This window comes from Hylobates moloch, unplaced genomic scaffold (assembly GCF_009828535.3).
Source record: "Hylobates moloch isolate HMO894 unplaced genomic scaffold, HMol_V3 SCAFFOLD_5, whole genome shotgun sequence".
Taxonomy (NCBI): domain Eukaryota; kingdom Metazoa; phylum Chordata; class Mammalia; order Primates; family Hylobatidae; genus Hylobates; species Hylobates moloch.
In genome coordinates, this window is record NW_026652280.1 from 28517234 (window position 1) to 28538688 (window position 21455).

Genomic DNA, 21455 nt, shown 5'->3' on the forward strand with positions numbered 1-21455 from the left:
GTCACGTGAGCCTTTTGAAAGCAGACCGTTTTCTTCCATGGGTCACAGAAGGGGAAGACTGAGAGTTTCAAAGCGTAAGAGGGACTTGACGGTGGGTGGGTCCCGTGGCTGAGCTGGAGGAAGTCACGTGGCAAGCCCTGAGAGTGGCCTGTAGGATTTGAGAACAGTTCCCAACCAACAGCCAGCAAGACAAAGGGACCTCAGTCCTCCAACTGTAAGGAAATGAATTCTGCCAACAGCCCGAGGAAGTCTGGAAGCGGATCAAGCCTCCAGATGAGGACACACCTGGCCAGCACCTTGGTTTCAGCCTTATGAGATGCTGAAAGGAGGACCCAGCTACAATGTACTGGCCTACTGCTGGATGTGGAAGTTCACCCTTGTGATCACAACTACTTGGGAGGCTGAGGCAGGAGGACTGCTTGAGCCCAGGAGTTCTAGGCTGTACTACACTATGCCCATCAGGTGTCTGGACTAAGTTTGGCATCAATAAGGTGACCTCCTGGGAGTGAGGACCACAGGGTTGCTCAAGGAGGGTGAATTGGCCCAAGTCGGAAACAGCAAGTTAAAATTCTTATGCTGATCAGTAGTGGGACTGCACCAGTGAGTAGCCACTGCACTCCAGCCTGGGCAACACGGCGAGACTTCATCTCTATTAAAACAAAACAAAACAAAAAAGGCTGCACTCCTGACCCATGGAACAGTGAGCCAATAAGTTGTTGGGGAGGAGTATTTTCATCTGCTCTGCATGTTAAAATCATCTTACCTTAATACTAGTCGGGAAAATGCAAAGTAAAATGACATTATAGCATCGCTCTTGACCCAATGTGATTGACACAGATTCCTAAATATATAATATCCAACGTGGGCAAGGGCAATGGAATATATAAACACTTGAATACACATTTGGTGGGACTGCAAAATGATAAGGTCTTCTGGGAGACAATTAAAATTTTTAAATGGGCATACCCTTCAATTCAACAACTCCCCTTCTCAATATCTGTCCTAGAGAAATATACTCAAAGGCATGTGAGATATATTTATTGAACCATTTGATACTACTTAGAAACAAGTTAGAGACCTATTAATAGAACAGTGGTTAGAGGAGTTGTGGTAGAACTATACTGGGAATACTGTAGGTTTCATACAGTGTTTTAAAACAAGGTAGCAGCTCTAAATGGACTAACGTGAAAAGATCTTGTGCATATATCAGTAGATGAGAAAAGGAATTGCAGGACAATACTTACAGACCACATTTTAGCAACTGATTTGGAGACACCCACTTATTACTTTTCAACAGCTCAGAAGGCACCTTACAATCGAGAGTGGCCCAGTGCCAGTCAAGCTGCATATCCTGAACATATGTGAACCCTTGAAATTTCAGTTAATAAACCACCTAAGGACCATTTGAGGAAGGAACAAGGAGTCCTGTCTGTTTCTGAAAGCTTTCTATGAGATCAAGAAAGTATCAGCATCAAAAATTGTAGGCCAGGCCAGGCACGGTGGCTCACGCCTGTAATCCCAGCACTTCGGGAGGCCAAGGAGGGTGGATCACCTGAGCTCGGAGTTCAAGACCAGCCTGGCCAACATGGTGAAACCCTATCTCTACTAAAAATACAAAAATTAGCCAGGCATGGTGGCACACGCCTGTAGTCCCAGCTACTTGGGAGGCTGAGGCAGAAGAATTGCTTGAACCGGGGAGGCAGAGGTTGCAGTGAGCCAAGATCAAGCCACTACCCTCCAGCCTGGGTGACAGAGTGAGACTCCAAACTAAAAAAAAAAAAAAAAAAAAACTGTAGGCCAGGTGCAGTGGCTCATGCCTGTAATCCCAGCATTTTGGGATGCCAAAGTGGGAGGATCACTTAAGCCTAAAAGTTCAGGGCCAGCCTGGGCAACATAATAAGACCCTGTTTCTACAAAAAATAAAAAATTAGGTCAGGCACAGTGGCTCACGCCTGCAATCCCAGCACTCTGGGAGGCCGAGGCGGGCAGATCACCTGAGGTCAGGAGTTCAAGAACAGCCTGCCCAACATGGCAAAACCCTGTCTCTACTAAAAATACAAAAAATTAGCTGGGCGTGGTGGTGGGCGTCTGTAATCCCAGCCACTCAGGAGGCTGAGGCAGGAGAATCGCTTGAACCTGGGAGGCAGAGGTTGCAGTGAGCTGAGATCGTGCCACTGCACCCCAGTCTGGGCAACAAGAGAGAAACTCCAACTCAAAAAAAAAAAAAAAAAATAGGCTGGGCACAGTGGCTCACGACTATGATCCCAGCACTGTGGGAGGCCAAGGCGGGCAGATAGCTTGAGCTCAGGAGTTTGAGACCACCTGGGCAACATGGCAAAACCCTGTCTCTACAAAAAATACAAAGATTAGCTGGGTGCAGTGGCATGCGCCTGTAGTCCCAGCTACTTGGGAGGCCGAGGTGGAGGATCATCTGAGCCCAGCAGGTGCAGGTTGCAGTGAGCCAAGATTGTGCACACCACTGCACTCCAGCCAGGGCAACAGAACAAGATCCTGTCTCAATAAATAAATAAATAAATAAATAATTAGCTGGGCATGGTGGTGCATACCTACAGTCCCAGCTACTTGGAAGGCTGGGGCAGGAGGACTGCTTGAATCCATGAGGTTGAGGCTGTAGTGAGCTATGAACATGCCACTGCACTCCAGCCCAGGTGACAGATCAAGACCCTGTTTCAAAAAAAAAAAAAAAAGAAAATTGCAGAATGAGTGTTGGCAGCCAGGAAGACAATCCCTGAGATAGTAGTGAAGCAGTCTTTTCTTCTTTTTGTTGCCCAGGCTGGTCTTGAGTTCCTAGGCTCAAGCAATTCTCCAATCTTGGCCTCCCAAAGTCCTGGGACTACAAGTGTGAGCCACTGCGCCTAGTCACTTTTTAATTGCCTGTTTAAACAAAAATAGTAACAATGTAATGTGGGGTCTATAACATATATAGAAATAAAATGTACAACCGCAGTAACACAAAGAATAGAAGAAGGGAAATGAAAATAAGGTTGGCCGGGCGCGGTGGCTCACGCTTGTAATCCCAGCACTTTGGGAGGCCGAGGCGGGCGGATCACGAGGTCAGGAGATCGAGACCATGGTGAAACCCCGTCTCTACTAAAAATACAAAAAATTAGCCGGGCGCGGTGGTGGGCGCCTGTAGTCCCAGCTACTCGGAGAGGCTGAGGCAGGAGAATGGCGTGAACCCGGGAGGCGGAGCTTGCAGTGAGCCGAGATTGCGCCACTGCACTCCAGCCTGGGTGACAGAGCAAGACTCCGTCTCAAAAAAAAAAAAAAAGAAAAGAAAATAAGGTTGACATATCATAAGTAAAGAAATACAATTCTATATAAAGGTAGGCTATGTTAAAAGCATATATGGTAAACCTTAAAAAAGCCACTAAAAATACAACAAAGAGGTAGTGCTAATAAGCCAGTAGAGAAGATAAAATGGAATCATACAAAATTATACATAACTCCAAAAGAAATCAGGAATAGAGCGGAAAAGAACAAAGAAAATGTAGAATAAATAGCAAACAAATAGCAAGATGTGAGTTTTAAATCCAACTATATCAATAGTTATATGAACTATAAATGGTCCAAATACTCCATATAGAGAGATTTTTTTAAAGCAAGCTGGTCATGCTGGATGAAAAAAAGACCCAACTATAAGTAGAAGGATGGGGAAAAATACCATGCATATGAATCAAAAGAAATGGAGTTGTTAAAATAACATCTGACAAAGTACAATCAAAGCAAAGAATATGATCAGGGGCCAGGCGTGGTGGCTCACACTTGTAATCCCAGCACTTTGGGAGGCGGAGGTGGGCCGATTGCTTGAGCTCAGGAGTTTGAGACTAGCCTGAGTAACACACAGAAACCCTATCTCTATACAAAAAATAGAAAAATTAGTTGGGTGTGGTAGCATGTGCCTGTGTTCCCAGCTTCTTAGGAGACTGGGGTGTGAGGATCACTTGAGCCTGGGAGGTTGAGGTTGCAGTGAGCTGTGTTTGTGCCACTGCACTCCAGCCTATGTGACAAAGCGACACCTTGTTTCAAAAAAAACAAGCAAAAAGAAATTATCAGGATAAAGAGAGACATTTCACTAATTAATTGCTAACTCATTAAGAGGATGTGCAAATCCTACATGTAACCACAATCAATAACAGAGCTTCAAAACACATGTGGTCAATTGGTTTTTTTGTTTGATTTTGTTAAACTTGTTATTTTATAAAGTTTTAGATTTACAGAAAATTTGTGAAGATAATTCAAAAAGATTCCATATAGTTTGCATGCAGCTTCCCCTATTATTAACATCTTCCACTGAAATGGTACATTTGGCATAATTAATGAAACAATATTGATACATTACTATTAACCAGGGTCCATAATTTATTCAGATTTCCTTCATTTTTACCTAATGTCCTTCTGTTCCTGGATCTTATATCCATAATACCACATTCCATTTAATTCTCATGTATCCTTAGGTTCTTCTTGGCTGTGACAGTTTCTCTGACTTTCCCTATTCTGAATGACCTTGGCAGTTTTTAGGAGTAGTGGTATTTTATGAAATGCCCTTCACTTGGAATTTGTCTGACATTTTTCTTATGATTAGACTGGAAAAAAGACCAAAGAGGTCAAGTTGCATTTTTATCACATCACATCAAGGGCACAGAGTATCAACGTAAGTGTTGATGTGAACCCTGATTGCCTTGGCTGAGATAGTGTTTGTCAGGTTTCTCCAGTGTGAAGTTACTTGGGCAATTACTTTTTCACAAAGGTGCTAAGGTGATTTAATGGAGGAGACAGAAAGACTTTTCAATAAATGGTGCTTGAACAACTGGATATACTTATGGGAGAAAATGAACCTTGACACTTACTTCATAGCACAGGTAAAAATTAACTTGAAATGTATCATAGACCTAAACATGAAAGCCAAAAGTATAAAACTTCTAGAAGGAAATCTTTGTGATCCGAGGTAGGCAGATTTCTTAGAACACAAACAGCACAAAAAATAAATTTTAAAATTCATAAAGTTGACTTCATCAAAATTTTAAAACAACTCTTTGAAAGTCACTAAGAACATGAAAAGGCAAACTACAGATTGGGAGAAAATATGTCTTTCTCCCTGATACAGGTCTTTATCCAGAATAATTTTTTTAACTCTTACAATTCATTAACAAGGCAAACAATCTAATTTTTAAGTGGCAAAAATTTGAACAAATACTTCACCAAAAAAGATATGCATATGGCCAAAAAACACATGAAAATATGCTCAGTATCATTAGTCATCAAGGAAATGCAAACTAAAACCACAATGAGATCCCGTTACATACTCATTAGCATGGGTAAAATTAAAAAGACTCACAATACCGAGTGTTGGTGAGAATGTAGAGTAATGAAAACTTTCATTTTTCTCTGGTGGAAAAGTAAAATGAAGCAGTGGATGCAGTGGCTCATACCTGTAATCCCAACATTTTGGGAGGCCAAGGTGGGAGGACCATTTGAGGCCAGGAGTTCCATACCAGCCTGGGCAACATAGTGAGACTCTGTCTCTACAAAAATTAAAACAAATTAGCTGGGTGTAGTGGTATGTGCCTGTAGTCCCAGCTACTCAGGAGGCCGAGGCATGAGGATTTCTTGAGCCCAGGATTTCAAGGCTGCAGTGAGCTATGACTGTGCCACTGCACTCCAGCCTGGGTGACAGATTGAGACCTTGTCTCAAAAAAGAAAAAAAAAAGTAAAATGATGAAACCACTTTGGAAAAGAGCTTGAAAAATGTTAAACATACATTTACTCTACAAACAATTAATATTACTCATAAGGTTTACCCAAGAAAAATAAAAACCAACGTCATCTAAGGACTTGCACATAAATGTGCATACCAACTTTATGCATAATAGCGAAAAACTGAAAACAACTCAAGTGTCTCTTAACAGGCGAATGAACAAATTGTGATACATTCATACAATGGAATAGCACACAGCACAAAATGATATGAACTTCCAATACATACAACAGTTTGGATGAGTCTCAAAAGCATTATGCTGAGAAAGACACACCAAACACGAGAGTGTACAGACTGTATGATTCCATTTCTAGAAAAGTCACTGTATGTGGACAGGAAGCAATGGTGGCCCAGGGCCGAGGGAGTTGATGTACAAGAGGGAACACTTTGGGGTGATAGAAATGTTCTTTATATCGATGTTGGTGGTGCTTCCATTTGTCAAAACTCATTGAACGGTAAACTTTAAATTGACGTGCTTTATTGTCTTCCTTGATTAAGTTGATACAATACAGTATCAGAAGTCAAGAAGCTCTGCTCCCGGGAGTTGACAGCAGTCCAAAGTTTTCTGTGACCCTTGGCTCTGCCCCAGGAGGTCATTCTTTCTCCATTATCATCCTCTTTGGCTGCATCCGAAGAGAACATTTGAAAATATGACCTCTTAGGGGCTCAGCAGAAGACAAGGGACTCCACTGTTGTTTTAGGTCTGGCGCAGTCAGTCTCTGGTGGCAACAGGACTCTCAAAACATTCAGCCAAAGGCATCTTTTATTTCGGTTGGAGTTGCAGCAGTCAGTGTGATTACCACGCCCTTGATTTGGTACTTGCCACCTCGAAGAGCTTTAACCAGCCTTTGTTCCTCAGGACACTTCTTCCTTCTTCTGTTTTATCTTCTTGAGAGTGACACATTACTTCTGCTGCATTTCAAAGGTCAGAGCAGATCACATGGTATCAACTTGGGGGAAAGACAGTATAATCTTCCTGAAACAGGAGAGTTCCCTGATTCCCCTTGCAGGACTTCTGACAGGGGTGTGGCTTGCCTGTTTGGTCACCCTGCACCTCAAACCCCTAGGGGGAGTGTGCAGATGGGCAGGTTCCAAGGCTGGGGTGAGTGCTTTGGGCTTTCGGCCTTGCAGTAGTGTCTAGGGGTGCCTGCAACCCCAGTGTTACCAAGCTCTTCCAGGTTTGTGGTCTGCAGATGGCTTGTGTGTCAGTCAGCTCAATAGACCCTCTGCCTTATCACAAGGGCAGAGGTCCAGTGTGACAGCCTTCTGCATCCCGAGCTCTTGTCCAGCGTCCTGAAAGAATCGGGTCATATGCAGACTCAAAGGAAGAGTGCAAGGTTTTATTGGTGGTGGAGTGGGCTCTCAGCAAGATGGATGGGGAGCCAGAAGGGAGGATGGGGTGGGAAGGTGGTCTTCCCCTGGAGTCAGGCCACCCAGCAGCTGGACTCTTCTCCAGCCGCCCTCAGCCAAACTCCCCTTGGTGTCCAAATATCCCTCCTCTTCTCTTTCTCTGCTGTGTCGTTCTACCATCACTGGTCTGCTGGTCTTGACATTCAGCCACTTGTGTGTGTCCGCTGAGCTCTTGGGTTTATATGGGCACAGGAAGGGGGGTGTGGCAGGTCAGAGTGGTCTTGGAAAATGCAACATTTGGGCGCAAAAACAGGAGTGGCTGTTCTCACTCAGGTCCATGGGCACAGTCCCGAGGGCGGAGCCCTCACTAAGGACCTTGCCCTTCTATACCCAGCACTTCCCTGTCCCCCTCCCATATCATTCCCCCCATGGATGGGTAGTGGATTTTTTAAACAACAGTAAAATCAACCACATTCACCAAATCCTATAATAGGAGTGTGCCCAAGATTCTGTTTATTATCTGCAGTGAGGTAAGTTTGTTTTGGATAAATAAAATGAAGATGACATCAGCCAAATATAGAGTTTAAACAAATCTTATAAATAGATCACCTAGTTCAGGGTTCTGTAACCAGGCTGTGCAACATAATCCCCCACGGAACTTCAAATAATACATATTATTAGGCCCCAGAGAGTCTGATTTAGTAAGTCTGTTGGGATACCAGGAAATCTGCAGTTGTATAAAGCTCCCCGAACTCCTGGGACATTCGAGTGCCACCAGCCCTGCACCAGCACTGCTGCCAACCCCCACATCCACTGTCTGGAAACCATTACAAACTCTGATCCAGTTCACCCCCAGCCCCTCTCATCCAGTGCAGGATGCTACTACCTTAAACGGGGGTATCAATGAAAAATAGAAGTGAAGTCAAATAAGACCTGGACCGCAAATCTATAAATCTCAAATAGCAGCATAATGGGAAGCAGTGATGAAAACCTGAGGACTATGAAAGGGTCTTTAGTCCTGAGATTATGGCAGCCCTCCTGTTGGCATTGCATGGGCACCAGAGCCCTAGACTGCTCAACACAGATCCAGAGAGCCAAGTAACTTTTATAAAACCAAGTAAAGAAAAAAATCCTGAGTTAGTATCTTAGCTGAAAAAAAGGCTGACAAATATCATCTTTTAACTGGATCTTCTTCTACCCAGAATAAGATTGGAGTTCTGTTGCAATGGAAAAAGGTGAGAAGACATATGGAGTAGGGAAACTCCATAATATTGGTTGAATAAATGAGTTACAAAGAAATGAATAAAATAGATTGATATATTTTATTGGGATAGGCATTTTACTGAAATACTAGGTTTCTGACATTCTTAATTGTGTCCAGGTAGACTGGTTCAGTAAGAACCAATTAAGTTGGCTGGGTGAGGTGGCTTATGCCCGTAATCCCAGCACTTTGGGAGGCCGAGGTGGTGGATCACCTGAGATCAGGAGTTCAAGACCAGCCTGGCCAACAGAGTGAAACCCCATCTCTACTAAAAATACAAAAATGCTGGGCGTGGTGATGCATGCCTGTAATCCCAGCTACTTGGGAGGCTGAGACAGGAGAATCACTTGAACCTGGGAGGTGTAGGTTGCAGTGAGCCGAGACCATGCCACTGCACTCCAGCCTGGGCAACAAGAGCAAAACTCGGTCTCAAAAAAAAAAAAAAAAAAAAAAGAACAAATTAAGTTGAAAACCAGAAATAGTGATGAATACGCAGACATCTGTTATTTTGTGGATCCTTAATCAGCAAGATTTTAGCTGAGTCATGCCCCAGTCACAAATTGGAAACAACCTGCTTATTATCTATGCTAAGTATTGTTTAGGCGCTACAGAAAATACAGAGTATTCCTGCTGTAGCCTAAGTTCCGTCTTATGGAATCCCCACCTTCCTAAGCAGAGCCCAGCTCCTGCTACAGAACCCAAATATGCCAAATCTCTGCTTTCCCAGCCTCTCTTGAGGCCAAGACAGGGACACATGATCTATGCTCTCCACCCACGTTTACCTGATGCACTTTGCTTTGTAATCAACAGAAAGAAGTGGGGACTGTAAAGAATCTGGGCCTTTGGCAGGGCAGTTGCCTCCAGGCTCCAGAGGCAGCAAGGACAGTGACCTAGCAATAGCATCCAGGCCCCAGAGTGGGCAGTGTGGGAAAAGCTCACTGTGAGTCTAAGTTCAAGCCCGAGCCCAGCAACAGTAGTGAGGACTCCGCCAGACCAACTCTGCAATGGGATGTGGGGCAGTTCCTTCCTGACTCTGTGGATGCTAAGCCTGGGTGTCCTACTCTAGTGGAGATTCTGATTACTAAGCTGTATCCTTGACATAAATTTCTTATCTGCTAAATTAGCTAAAGTTGGTTTCTTTGCTTACTAGATAAATCATGTCCTTAAGGAATTCATATTCTAGACAAGAAGCATAACACAGACTCCCTGAAACAAAAGGAAACAAAAAAGAGTAATTACACAAGTAAACTGGGTAGAACAAACTGGAAGCAAGAGGGATCATGTGGTGATCCAGGGATTCTGAGAAAGGCTTAGTGTGGATGAGCCATTATCCAAGTAGGAAGTGAGCCAGGCTCCTTCCCATGGCCACATGGCTGTGAGACCTGCAGGCCCAAGGACCACCCTTTCCCTGAGGGTCCAGAAGAACAACACCAGAGCATCCGTTGCTCTTCAGAGCCAGAGCTTCCTCGGCAGTGCTGGGATGAGCTGGGGTTCACTCCGGGAAGCTTCTTAGGGCTCACTCACTGAGCAGTGCTACAGTGATCTGGAGAACCTGCCAATTTCATCATTCGAGGGAGCACAGCCCCCTACCCAGAGCAAGTTCTACTCAGATGTGTCTGTTTCCTAGAGATCAGCCTGGTATGAAAGCAGCACAGCACTGAGAGGGACACAAGCTCCTCGAAGAGAAAGTTTCCAGTCCACCCATCAACACGTCTCTTGGAAGTACATACAACAAGCAAGCACATGCTAGATTTCATGTGTGGAATGTTGTGATGATGTGAAATAATTAGAAATAGATATTAGATCTTCCTTTCCAGCTCCTGGTCAGAGTTTCTAAAACCCTTATAATTTTCTAAGTGCTGAAAGTGGAAGAAGCATCTTATGTTATATTTGGTTTTGTCTCCAGTTCCTGAAATAGCTCCAGGGTGATAAAAGTGAGAAGAGTGTCTTGTTATTTTCAACCACAGCTGAGTTTACATTAATGAAATGATTTTTGGGAAGCCCCTAAGGATGGGGGAGCTGGTTGCCAGGGGAACCAACCACATGATTAGAGGATTGGATTTAGTTTCCCCCTCCACCTCCAGGGCTGGAGATTTACTTAATTACCCATGGTCAATGATTTCATCAATCATGCTTTTGTAACGAAGCCTTGGTAAAAACCCTGAAGAACAGGGTTTGGTGCCAGGAGAGTTGTGTGAGTAGGTAAAGATAAAGTTTTTTTTAAATTTTAGCCTATAATCCCAGCACTTTGGAAGGGAAAGGCAGGAGGAGGGAGGATTGCTTGTGCTCAGGAACTCAAGACCAGCCTCCAGCTGGGTGCAGTGGCTAATGCCTGTAATCCCAGCACTTTGGGAGGCCAAGGAGGGTGGATCACTTGAGGTCAGGAGTTTGAGACCAGCCTGGCCAACATGGTGAAACCCTGTCTCTACCAAAACATGGTGAAACCCTGTCTCTACCAAAATATACAAAAATTAGCCAGGCATCATTACACAATGGTAAAGAGATCAATGCAACAAGAAGAGCGATCCTAAATATATATGCACCCAATACAGGAGCACCCAGATTCATAAAGCAAGTTCTTAGAGACTACAAGGAGACTTAGACTGCCACACAATAATAGTGGGAGACTTTAACATCCCACTGTCAACATTAGACAGATCAATTGAGACAGAAAATTAACAAGGATATTTGGGACTTGAACTCAGCTCTGGACCAAGCGGACCTAATAGACATCTATAGAACTCTCCACCTCAAATCAACAGAATATACATTCTTCTCAGCACCACATCACACTTATTCTAAAATTGATCACATAATTGGAAGTAAAACATTCCTTAGCAAATGCATAAGAACAGAAATCATAACAGTCTCTCAAACCACAATGCAATCAAATTAGAACTTAGGATTAAGAAACTCACTCAAAACCACACAACGATATGGAAACTGAACAACCTGCTCCTGAATGACTACTGGGTAAATAAAGAAATTAAGGCAGAAATAAATAAGTTATTTGAAAACAATGAGAACAATCCATGCAAATAAACTAGAAAATCTAGAAGAAATGGATAAATTCCTGGACATATACACCCTCCCAAGTCTTAACCAGGAAGAAGTCGAATGCCTGAATAAACCAATAACAAGTTCTGAAATTGAGGCAGTAATTAATAGCCTACCAACCAAAAAAAGTCCAGGACCAGATGGATTCACAGCCAAATTCTACCAGAGGTACAAAGAGGAGCTGGTACCATTCCTTCTGAAACGATTCCAAACAGTAGAAAAAGAGGGAATCCTCCCTCATTTTATGAGGCCAGCATCATCCTGATACCAAAACCTGGCAGAGACACAACAAAAAATGAAAATTTCAGGCCAATATCTCTGATGAACATGGATGCGAAAATCCTCAAAAAAATACTGGCAAACCAAATCCAGCAGCACATCGAAAAGCTTATCCACCATGATCAAGTCGGCTTCATCCCTGGGATGCCAGGCTGGTTTAACATACACAAATCAATAAACGTAATCCATCACATAAACAGAACCAATGACAAAACCCATATAATTATCTCAACAGATGCAGAAAAGGCCTTTGACAAAATTCAACACCCCTTCATGCCAAAAACTCTCAATATACTAGGTATTGATGGAATGTATCTTAAAATAATAAGAGCTATTTATGACAACTCCACAGCCAATATCATACTGAGGGCAAAAACTGGAAGCATTCCCTTTGAAAACCAGCACAAGAGAAGGATGCCCTCTCTCACCATTGCTATTCAACATAGTATTGGAAGTTCTGGCCAGGGCAATCAGGCAAGAGAAAGAAATAAAGGGTATTCAAACAGGAAGAGAGGAGGAAGTCAGATTTGTCTCTGTTTACAGATGACATGATTGTATATTTAGAAAACCCCATTGTCTCAGCTCAAAATCTCCTTAAGCTGATAAGCAACCTCACTCAGCAAAGTCTCAGGATACAAAATCAATGTGCAAAAACCACAAGCATTCCTATACACCAATAATAGAGAGCAAAATCATGAGTCAACTCCCATTCACAATTGCTACCAAGAGGATAAAATACCTAGGAATACAACTTACAAGGGATGTGAAGGACCTCTTCAAGGAGAACTACAAACCACTGCTCATGGAAATAAGAGAGGACACAAACAAATGGAAAAACAATCCATGCTCACGGTTAGGAAGAATCAATATCATGAAAATGGCCATAATGCCCAAAGTAATTTATAGATTCAATGCTATCCCCATCAAGCTACCATTGACTTTCTTCACAGAATTAGAAAAAACTACTTTAAATTTCATACGGAACTAAAAAAGAGCATGCAGAGCCAAGAAAATCATAAGCAAAAAGAACAAATCTGGAGACATCACGCTACCTGACTTCAAACTATACTACAAGGCTACAGTAACCAAAACAATATGGTACTGGTACCAAAACAGATCTATAGACCAATGGAACAGAACAGAGGCCTCAGAAATAACACTACACACCTACAACCATCTGATCTTTGACAAACTTGACAGAAACAAGCAATGGGGAAAGGATTCGCTACTTAGTAAATGGTGGTGGGAAAACTGGCTAGCCATATGCAGAAAACTGAAACTGGACCCCTTCCTTACACTTTATACAAAAATTAACTCAAGATGGATTAAAGACTTAAATGTAAGACCTAAAACCATAAAAACCCTAGAAGAAAACCTAGGCAATACCATTCAGGACATAGGCATGGGCAAGGACTTCATGTCTAAAACACCAAAAGCAATGGCAACAAAAGCCAAAATAGACAAATGGGATCTAATTAAACCAAAGAGCTTCTGCACAGCAAAAGAAACTATCATCAGAGTGAAGAGGCAACCTACAGATAAAATTTTTGCAATCTATCCATCTGACAAAGAGCTAATATCCAGAATCTACAAGAAACCTAAACAAATTTACGAAAAAAAAAAAAAAAAACATCAAAAAGTGGATGAAGGATATGAACAGACACGTCTCAAAAGAAGACATTTATGCAGCCAACACACATAAGAAAAAAAGCTGATTATCACTGGTCATTAGAGAAATGCAAATCAAAACCACAATGAGATACCATCTCACACCAGTTAGAATGGCGATCATTAAAAAGCCAGGAAACAACAGATGGTGGAGAGGATGTGGAGAAATAGGAATGCTTTTACACTGTTGGTGGGAGGGTAAATTACTTCAACCATTGTGGAAGACGCTGTGGCGATTCCTCAAGGATCTAGAACCAGAAATACCATTTCACCCAGCCATCCCATTACTGGGTATATACCCAAAGGATTATAAATCATTCTACTATAAAGACACATGCACACGTGTGTTTATTGCGGCACTGTTCACAATAGCAAAGACTTGGAACCAACCCAAATTCCCATCAATGATAAACTGGATAAAGAAAATGTGGCACATATACACTATGGAATACTATGCAGCCATAAAAAAGGATGAGTTCATGTCCATTGCAGGGACATGGATGATGCTGGGAACTATCATTCTCAGCAAACTAACACTGCATGTTCTCACTCATAAGTGGGAGTTGAACAGTGAGAACACATGGATGCAGGGAGGGGAACATCACTCACTGGGACCTGTCAGGGGGTGGGGGCCTGGGGGAGGGATAGCATTAGGAGGAATACAATGACAGATTGATGGGTGCAGCAAACCAGCATGACACGTGTATACCTATGTAACAAACCTGCACATTCTGCACATGTATCCCAGAACTTAAAAGTATAAAAAAAAAAAATTAGCCAGGCATGGTGGTGCACACCTGTGATCCCAACTACTCAGGAGGCTGAGGTAGGAGAATCGCTTGAACCCGGGAGGCAGAGGTTGCAACACTGCACTCCAGCCTTGGTGACAAAGCGAGACTGTCTCAAAAACAAAAACAAAAACAAAAAAAACCTGGCCTGGGCAACATGGCAAAATCTTGTCCTCACAAAAAATACAAAATATTAGCCGGGCAAGGTGGTACAAACCTGTAATCCCAGCTACGTGGGAGAATGAGATAGATAGGATCACTTGAGCCTGGGAAGTCAAGGCTGCAGTCAGCTGTGATTGCTCACTACACTCCAGCCTGGGCAACAGAGTGAGCCCCTGTCTCAAAGAAAAAAAAAAGTTTTTTATTTTAACATGAAATGTAAAGTATACTCCATGCTCTCTGAGAACTCATGGGTTGGGGAGAGAGGTGGTTTACCTAACAAGCCCACTATACAAAACAGGAGTTAAAGGAGGCTCTGAGGAGCCCTACAGGCTGCTTCATGGTCGACATGGACTTTCCCAGAGTTCTATAAGGACACCACAGGCACAGCAGCAGTCACAAGTTTCCCCAGCCCTGCCCTCTTCCTATGCTTCCATGACCTGCACTGCCCCTGATTTCTGCCTGAAGCAGCAACTGTGGCAGCTGCTGTGGACCATGGCAGCTCTGCAGGTTTTCTTCAAGTAAAGGCTTCCCCAGTGGCCCAGCAGCCCTAGGTCCCCAAACCCACAGGGTATTTGTAAAAGGTTGTTACTGTCACAACCATTCTAGTTCTGAAGGTGGGGAGTGGGTTTGCGGGTGCTCATTTTACCATTACACTGCATATCTTATATATTATATTCATTTTTATTTATCAAGCATTACACAGTATGTATGTATGTATTTTGAGATGGGAGTCTCACTCTGTTGCCCAGGCGGGAGTGCAGTGGCATGATCTCAGCTCACTGCAACCTCCACCTCTCAAGTTCAAGCGATTGTCCTGCCTCAGCCTCTCAAATAGCTGGGATTACAGGAGCACACCACCATACCTAGCTATTTTTTTTGTATTTTTTGTAGACAGCGGTTTCACTACGTTGGCCAGGCTGGTCTCAAACTCCTGGTCCCAAGCAATCCACATGCCTTGGCCTCCCAGAGTGTTGGGATTCCAGGTGTAAGCCACCACCACACCCGTCCCCGTATTGTTTTAATTGTTTAAAATTGTTTTAAATGCCAATAACTATAGCCAAAGGAGTTGTTTGCGAAGTTCTAAGGAATTTTGCAAAGGATACTGTTAGCACTGGAGCTCTCGTGGCTGATCCTCCTGCCTGTCAATTGACTCCTGCGTGTAGCCTGAGTCAGATGATGGTGATGCCAGGACGAGTGAGACAGATTCTGTCCCTGCTGAACTCCTGCTTCCTGGGCCCATCAGTAGATACTTGTGGAGAGGCTTTGCTGCCTTCCCTAATTTAAATTCCCTACTCTTACCATGCCTGCTGTTACATTTCTGTTTCCGGGATGTTTTTAGATTTGCCCATTTCTATATGTTTTCACTGGCAACTCACTAAGGTCACATCCTCAACTCTCACTTTCACCTTTTTGGTCCCAAAGAAGAAACCTCAAGAATATCATCACTGATGGTGAAGAGATGTCCATAGATGACAACTATGAGGCAGCCCTAGAGAAATGCTAGTCCTAATTGGAGCTCTAAGACAAAGGGCCACCTCCAGAAGAGTCAATTAATTAATGGTACTGAAAGGTTGTCTGATGTGACTGACCATAATGAAGGAATTTTATTATTCTGTTGCAAAGTTGGGGGCTCAAATAAGAGCTACACAGAAAAACAAGCAAATAAACATATTGAGGCAATTAACTTCCAGAAAAAGGCAAAAAACTTGTATAAGAAAGAAAACTGACAGAGTGGCCTAGCTGTGAATAACGAATTAATCAAAAGTTGTGATTTACTTTCTTCGGTGAATCGGTAATAATGGTGGTAGTAGTGGTATGAGAGAGCTAACTCATCATTTTCCACAGTAAGAAGTCAGTAGATGTCTACATTTAATAATAAAAGAAAGATATGGCAATGAGTATGCTATTTAGAAAGATGTGGGTAAACCCAGAAAAAACAGCTAAGAAACAGGAATGGGAGTGGAAAATGCGGAGGTAAGAGACTGTTGTCTTTCATCATAAGCCTCATAGTAATGACTTTTTAAAATTAAAACTTTGAGGTAATTATAGATTCACATGCAGTTCTAAGAAATGACACAGAGCAATCCCATGTACCCTTAACACAGTTTCCCCCAACAGTAACATCTTGCTAAATGCTAGTACAATATCACACCAGGGTATCCACATTAATAGAGTCAAGATAGACAACATTTCCATCCCTAGAAGAATCTGTTACCCTTTTAGATTCATACCCACTTACCTCCCATCCCATGCCCTCCCTTGGCAACTACTGATCTGTTTTCCATTTTTGTAATTTTGTCATTTCAAGAACATTTTGTAAATAGAATAATTCATCTTTTGGGAATGGCTTTTTTCACTCAACATAATTCTCTAAAGGGGTTCATCAAGGTTACTGCATGTATTAATAATTTGATCCTTTTTATTGCTGAGTAGTATTCCATGTGTGTATTACAGTTTATTCAACCTTTCATCTGTGAAGGACACCTGTGCTGTTTCTAGTTTTTAACTTGGTATAAATAAAGCTGCTATAAACATTCAGGTACGTCTTCATACTTCTCTGGGACAAATGCCCCGGATTACAGTTGGTGGGTTATATGGTAAGTACATGTTTAGTTTCTTTAAAAGGAACTGCCAAAGTGTTTTTCAGGTGGATGTACCATTTTACATGCCCACTAGCAATGTGCATATGTGGTCCATTTTCTCTGTATCTCCACTAGCAGTTGATGCTGTCACTATTTTTTATTTTAGCCTTCCTGATTTATGTGCGGTGATACGTCACTGTGGTTTTAATTTGCATTTTTCTAATAGCTAGTGATGCTGAACATCTTTTCATGTGCTTATTTGCCATTTGTGTATCCTTTTTGGTGAAATGTCTTTTGTCCATTTTCTAATTGGATTTTTTTTATTGTTGAGTTTTGAGAATTCTTTATACATTCTACACATGAGGCCTTAATTGGATATATGGCTTGTAAATATTTTCTCCCCATCCAAAATTTGTCTTTTTATCCTCTTACTAGGGTCATTCACAGAGCAAAAGTTTTCCATTTTGATGAAATCCAGTTGATCAGTTTTCCCATTTCTGAATTGAGCTTTTGGTGTCAGGTCTAAGAACTTCTTGCTTAATTCTAGATCCCAAAGATTTTGGTTATTTTCTAAAAGTTTTATAATTTTACATTTTAAGTATGTAGTGCATTTTTAGTTCATTTTTGTACAAGGTATAAGACTTGGGTCAACATTCATTTTTATGTGTGTCCAGTTTCTCCATCACCATTTGGTAAAAAGGCTAGCTTTCCTCCACTGAATCGCTTTTGCATCTTTGTCAAAAATCAGCTGTGTGTATTTGTATGGATCAATTTCTGTGTTCTCTTTTGTTCCATTGGTCTATGTGTCTATCCCTCTACCAATAACACACAGTCTTGATTACTGTAGCTATAATATCTTAAAATCAGGTAGACTGATCCTTCCCACTTTATTCTTTTTTTCAACATTGTTTTAACTATTCTAGTTTTTCTTTACACACAAACTTTAGAATAAGCTTGTTTGTACACAAATATATCTTGTTGAGATTTTGGTAGAAATTGCATTAAGCCTGTCAATTTTAATAAAATTGAGGGAGAAGCAACATCTTTACCATGTTGTGTCTCAATCCATGAACATGGTATGTTTCTCCATTTATTTAGATCTTTAACAGCATTGTGTAGTTCTTAGCATGTAAGTCCTATACATGTTTTTTAGACTGACACCTATTTCTTTTTTTAAGTGGTTGTAATTGGTATTGTATTTCTAATTTGTGTTCACACATTCATTGCTAATAATAAAATTTTTGTCTGTAGAGCTTGTATCTTGTGTCCTTGCTGGACTCATTTATTAGTTACTTGTTTAAAAATACTTTCCTTGGAATTTTCTACATTGATAATCACATCATCTGCAAATAGGAACCATTTTGTTTCTTCCTTTCCAATCTGTATTTCCTTTTCATGCCTTTTTACACTGGCTAGAACTTTCAGCATTATTTTGAAGAGTGGTAAAATCAGACATCCTTGACTTGTTCTCAATCTTAGGCAGAAAGCATTCAGTTTTTCACCATTAGTAATAAAATGTTAGGTGCAGGTGTTTGCTAGATGCTCTTTATCAAGTTGAGGAAGTCTCCCCATTCCTATTTTTCTGAGTTTTTATCATGAATGGTTGTTGGGTTTTGTCACGTGCTTTGCCTGCATCAACTGACAACATTTTTCTCCTTTAGTCTGACAATGTGATGGGTTAGATTGATTTTCAAACATGAAGTCTGGGATTCCCAGAATAAACCCCACTTGCTCATGATGTATTTTTTTTTATAGGTTGCTGAATTCCATTTGCTAATGTTTTGTTATGGATTTTTGTGTGAATATTCACAAGGGATATTGATCTGTAATTTTCTTTTTTTGTATTGAGTTTGTATTAAGGTAATACAAGTATCATAAAACGATTTGGGAAGTGTTTCCTTCTCTTCTGTTTCCTGGAAGACTACAGAATCAGTGTTATTTGGTAAGAATTCTCCAGTAAAACCACCTAGGCCTGATATTTTTGGGATTTTAAGAATCTTACTTCCTTAATAGCTATAGACTTACTCAAATGATCTATTTCATATTGTTTGAGTTGTGGTAGGTTTAAGAAATTGGTCTGTTTCAACTAGTTTGTCAATTTATGTGTGTAGAGTTGTTTGCAGCATCCTCTTATTATCCTTTAGATGTCTGCAGAGTCTAGTGATCTCCTGCTTCATTCCTCATATTGGAAATTTGTCTTCTTTGTGAGTCTTACTAAAGGTTTTTCCAATTTTAATTTTTCCAAATAAGCTATTTCATTGGTTTTCTCTAATGTTTTTGCTTCAATTTTATTGATTTCTGCTCCTATCTGTATTTCCATCTTTTGGGCTGCTTTCAGCTAATTTTGGGTTTTTTTGTTTTTTTTCTGAGACAGTTTCACTCTGTCACCCAGGCGAGTGCAATGGTGCAATCTCAGCTCACCGTGACCTACGCCTCCCAGGTTCAAGTGATTCTCATGCCTCAGCCTCCCAAGTAGCTGGGATTACAGGCATGTGCAACCACGCATGGCTAATTTTTGTATTTTTACTAGAGACGGGGTTTCACCATGTTGGCCAAGCTGGTCTCAAACTCCCGGTTTCAGGTGATCCGCCTCCCTCAGCCTCCCAAAGTGCTGGGATTACAGGCATGAGCCACTGCACCCAGCCTCGCTCTCCTTTTTCTAAGTGCTTGAAGTGGGGGCTTAGGGTATTGAGATTTTCCTTTTCCTAAGGTTTGCATTTAGTGCTATAAAGTTCTCTTTCAGCACTGCTTTTGCCATATTCCACAAACATTGGTGTTTTATTTTCATTCTCATTCAGTTCATGGTTTTAATTTTCCTTGAGACTTCTTTGACCCATAGATTATTTACATTGTTTTAAGTGTTTGGAGATTTTCCTGTTATCTTTCTGCTGATGATTCCTAGTTTGATTATATTGTGGTCAGAGAAAACTTTGACTTCTTTTACACTTTTTGAGTTTTGTTTTATGGCCCATGATATGACCTATCTTGGTTTATGTTGTTAGCATTTGAAAGGTATATGAATGTTGCTGTTATTGGATGGCTTATCCTATAAATGTAAATTAGATCTTATTGGCCGATAGTAGTGAGTTCTTCTATATTCTTGATTTTATGTTTAATTCTGTTGATTGCTGAAAGAGAAATATTGTAGTCCTCAAATATAGTTATGGATTTATCAATTTTTTCTTCACATATTTTACTGCTCTGTTGTTTGGTGCATACACATTTAGGATTCCTATGTCTTCCTCATGGACTGACCCTTTCATCATTATATGTTCCTTTGATATTTTCTTTGCTCTGAAATCTATTTTGATACTAGTATAGCCCATTACTGTTTTCTTTTAATGTTTAGCTGATATGTATCTTTCCATACTTCTTTCAGCTTGCCTTTATTGTTATGTGAAGTGAGTTTCTTGTAGACAGTATACAGTTGGGTCATGTTTTCTTGATCCATTCTGCAAGCATTTCTTTTAATTAGTATAGACCATTTATAATAATGTAATTATTGATATGTTAGCGTCTAAGTCTCCCATTTTCCATTTACCTTTGTTCTGTTGTTTCTGTGTTCTTTTTCCTGCCTTATCCTGAGTTACTTTTTGAGAATTCTCAACATTTTTGAGAATTTCATTTTGATTTATCTGTAATGATTTTGTATATACATCTTTGTATACCTTTTTCAGTACTTGTACTAGGAATTTCATTATATATTCATAACATCACAGTCTACTACTGTCACTTTACCAGTTTGAGTGAAATGTAGAAAACCTATATTCCTATAGGTTCCTTTACTCTTACCTGTTTATAATTGTTTTAAATATTTCCTCTATATACATTTTGAACCACCTCAGGCAGTGTTATAATTTTTGTTTCAACTATCAAATGTAATTTAGAAAACTCAAGATGAGAAGGAAATCCTACTTACCCGTATTTTTGCTTACCATGTTTTTTTGGGGTTTTTGTTTTTTCCTTCCTGATGTTCCAACTTTCCTTCTATCATTATTTCCTTTCTGCTTAGGGAACTTCCTTTACTACCATTCGATTAAGGTAGGTCTGCTGGCAATGGATCGTCTGCTCTCCCTGAACCCCTCCTGTCCATCTGTCTGAGACCTAGTGGTGGCCCAACAAAACTATCAAAATATAGATGTGGATGCCACTCCAAAAGTAGGCCAGAACTAACAGAATTATTCTTTTAGAATACAAAGGGCTGAGGAGAAAGGGCATTACAATTTATCAGTAAGACAACACGGGTGGGAAAGGTTTGAAGAAGTGATGGAGATGTCCCAAGCTTTGAGACTGCCATTTCTGAGAGACTTGTGATGTGGGAGGAGATGGAATTAAGCGCAAAGAATTAAGGGTCAAGAGCAGAAAGCAGAGAGACACACAACTGCCCTTTCACCTGAAGTGCTCCACAATGTTTGTTTTTCCTTTTTCTCAACTGAATGCTAACCTACTATCCTCTTCAAGTTCTAGCCTAAAATACTATAAATTTCAGGTTAGCAAACAGGTGAGAACAAATCTCTTAGCCCTATAAA